Source organism: Plectropomus leopardus, unplaced genomic scaffold (genome assembly GCF_008729295.1).
Source record: "Plectropomus leopardus isolate mb unplaced genomic scaffold, YSFRI_Pleo_2.0 unplaced_scaffold20805, whole genome shotgun sequence".
Classification (NCBI taxonomy): Eukaryota; Metazoa; Chordata; class Actinopteri; order Perciformes; family Serranidae; genus Plectropomus; species Plectropomus leopardus.
In genome coordinates, this window is record NW_024622501.1 from 1 (window position 1) to 3,523 (window position 3,523).

General features: G+C 39.1%; 1 non-coding gene across 1 annotated transcript; it reads left to right on the plus strand.

The window, feature by feature from the left end:
• The first annotated feature begins 864 nt into the window (after positions 1-864).
• trnar-ucu lies at positions 865-956 on the plus strand. Its single transcript is given in 2 exon segments — positions 865-901; positions 921-956. It is a non-coding gene; the product is annotated as a tRNA-Arg (tRNA).
• Positions 957-3,523: the final 2,567 nt, after the last annotated feature.

The window sequence follows — 3,523 nt, forward strand, 5'->3', positions numbered from 1 at the left end:
TGCTCAGCGTTTCTTACCAAAACCCTGATATGCTTGTTTTTTGGCAATATTTAGTTATGCATTACAGATAACCTTGCTATATGTGGCTCTGTGGTGCAATGGACAACAAATTAGACTTTTAATCACAGGACAAGTGATTTAAAGGTTGTGGGTTTGAGTCCCACCAGTGTCACATTTCTAGATTAACAGGTGTGAAAAACTTCGCACATTTCCACAAACCACTGACTGTTACATTGTCACATTATGAAGTGGAAACTTTAAAAGTTAATCTTTAAACAATACTGTGGACGTTTAAGGTTTAGGCACAAAAACCACTTGGTTGGTTATGGTTAGGAAAAGATTGTGTTTTATTATAATATAGCCAGTTTAGGGGGCACTGTCCCTGCAGGAAAAAAAAGCGAAAAGTCGCCACAAAACACAAACACAAGTTGCTGTTTTGTGCCTAAAAAGCTGCCTGACACACAGCAATATACATATATATATATGCAATTTATTAGTTAAGGCACATTTTTTGGTCATGTCTTGCTAAGTCGCCCATTGCATTCCACCCATGTTTTTGAAAGAAGTCAAACCACTTTGCTCAGGTTTCAAAGGGTTAAGGTACAAATCTGGAGGGACTCCAACCCACAACCTTTTAATCACTTCTGTGTTTTAGAAGTAACTGTTCATTGCACCACAGAACCACATGTTCCTGCAGCTGATATGGTGGTTTGTCTGGGTTTGCAAACTTACAATTTTCTTTAAAAATTCAAATACATAAGACAACAATTTTGATTTGGTGTGGAACATTTGAAAGTCTGAAGCAAAACCTTAAAAGCTGTAAAACAACCACAGTATCATAGCATCTCTACATCAGATCAGTGAGGCTCTGTGGCGCAATGGACAGCGCGTTGGACTTCTAGTTAAACATTGGAGAAGTGATTCAAAGGTTGTGGGTTCGAGTCCCACCAGAGTCGGTCATTATAGAATGTTAGCCTTTGAAGTGTAGACCATGTGACTACATGAAAATGTTGGCAAAAGAAGTGTCTTGCTTCCAACAAACAGGTGCTAAGAATTGTAGAAAGGTATCACAATGTAAGCCAATTAAATTAAAAAACTTTAGGAAGAGTACAAAACATCTGCACAAAATGCAACCAGCAGTTTTGATTGTGCAATGTTGCCATCTAAGAGGGATCTTTGTCAGCGATTGTCAAATGACCATTACAAACATATTCATCAGTTAGATGATTGGGATCTGCATGATTGAGATTCAGGCTACAGTCATAAAAAACAAATAATTTCCTTTTACTAACCACTTTTCCTTTACCTCAAGATAAAACATGATGAGGTCAAGGAGAGCTGTGAAGGAGAATTCATCTGGATGTAGGAAAAGACGATTGTTGTGTTAAGAGAACCCGACTGCATTTCTCCTCGGCTCAATAATGACGCACCAGCAGATATTATTGACGCTGGTCAGCTGTGATGAAACTATGATTAGATGATGGTCCACTGAAGGAACATTCTCACTGGATTGGTTCTTGAGCACCAATTTTCTTTTTTTTTTTTTAAACTTGATTTGCTGCCCTCTTAAAGCACTTTGTAATGTGGCTCTTAAAAAGTGTGCTATAAATTATGATTATTTTTATTACTATTAGTGTTTTTATCTTTATTAGGCCTACTTCGCTCCATGCGTACTCACCCTGTGGTTGAGTATACCTTATAAAGGCTGAACAAGGGCAACCCTGTAAAAAATATCACATCAGTAGCAAGGTTAGACTTAAATTAAAAGTAATATTGGCTCCCAGTCACAAAAGTAAAGTGTAACATTATCACAACATCTGTTATAAATGATGCATCGCAGCAACTTTCCTTAAAATTAGGATTCAAACAGCTGATACTTCCTGGTCATCTAACTCACTTAGGAACCTTCCAGAGTAAAAAGGACCCAGCTGATGCTGTAAACCATTAACGACTGACACTACTGCGACTCAAACCCATGACCTTTGAATCACTTATCCTGTGTTTGTCTCAAGGTCCAGTGCACTGTTCATCACGCCACAGAGCCACATGACCTTCCAGATGATATTTGGTGTCTGTTGGTCTGCAGGATTGGAGGATGCTGGAATCTTTTGTGGAATTACTCCAGTGTTTTGAAACGTTGAATTCATGAGAAGGAGTGAAAGTGGGCGGATCTAGCTCAGGTCTTTGCAAGAGGAAGAAAAAAACATTCCGCAGAATGGAGTTAAATCAAGCGTGCCTGAAGAGAGATCACATTATTCAGAGAGAGACTTCTGTATCGCCTCAGGTGACAAGAGAGAGAGAGTGTGTGTTTAGGATGGCTGTGTGTGCGTGTGGTGTGTCTCCTGTGGGCTATGTGGAGCAGCGAAGGTCGGACAGTTGTCTAATGACTGTCTGGAGCGTGTGTGTGTATGTGTGTGTGTGTGTGTGTGTCAGTCAGACAAAGAGCCAAGAGTTGAATGTCTTCCCGTTATTTTATAATTATATGTTGGTATTGCAGGTTGAAACAGGCGTAAATAGTGAGATGAAGGAGAAAAAGAGCGAGTCACTTTAGAAGAAAATAGAGTGAGGGAGAGAAAGAGAGAGAGAGGAGCGCAGGGAGGCTGAACGGAGGATAAGTCGATGAGAAGATAAAGAGGAGCAGGGAGACGACTGAGAAGACAGAGACGTTACATAATGGTTTTTAGCAGCCGTCTGTGTACTCTGCTGTCTGCACCGCCTCCTGCTGCTCACACCTACAAACTGCAGCTGTGAATATTCAGTCAGGCTCATTATTATCTAAGTGAGCTCAGCAATGACACAGAGTCTGCCTGCAGGTTCAGCATTCATGAAATCAGCTGATGGGAAGCGGAGTGAAGCCATATTTTTGAAACAAGGTGTTTTTTTGCAATAAAGAATCACCACCAACCAAACATTTTAATAAATATGATAAAATATTAAAAGAAAAAAACAGTATGACAGTTTGACTTTTATATTAACCAAGACATTAGAAACTGAACTAAAGAAGGAGATTGTCTTTTGTTGTTGAACACAAAATAATTGCAATAATCGAGACATATAACCCTCTTAAAATCAGCATAAAAGGGTTTGAAAAAACATTTTATCTAATCAAAAATAAAGAAATAAAGTACTAGACTACAAAAAAATAACTGAGATGAAGTTGTGAACTTAAAAAACTGACTGAAATAAAATAAAGAATGTTGCAGGTAACAGGCAAACAGGTAACAGAGGCTCAGAATTGTTCACAGAAATCCACATTTTAACTCTGGTGAGCTAACAGGAACAAAGGATATGGCCTGGTATGTACAAAGAGGGAATGTGGGAACACACCTCTACAGGCAGGTCTTATGCAAAGACAGCAGTGACTGAATGAAATACTCGACAGCAGCACAGTGAGAGAGACAAACAGAGCGCAGCTTCTCCTCACAGCACCAAAGTGTCTGAAACAGATAAATATTCAGAGGTGGAAAATGCTTTCTTTAGACATCTACAGACTACTTTGTTTTAGTTTCAGGTTTAATCAGAC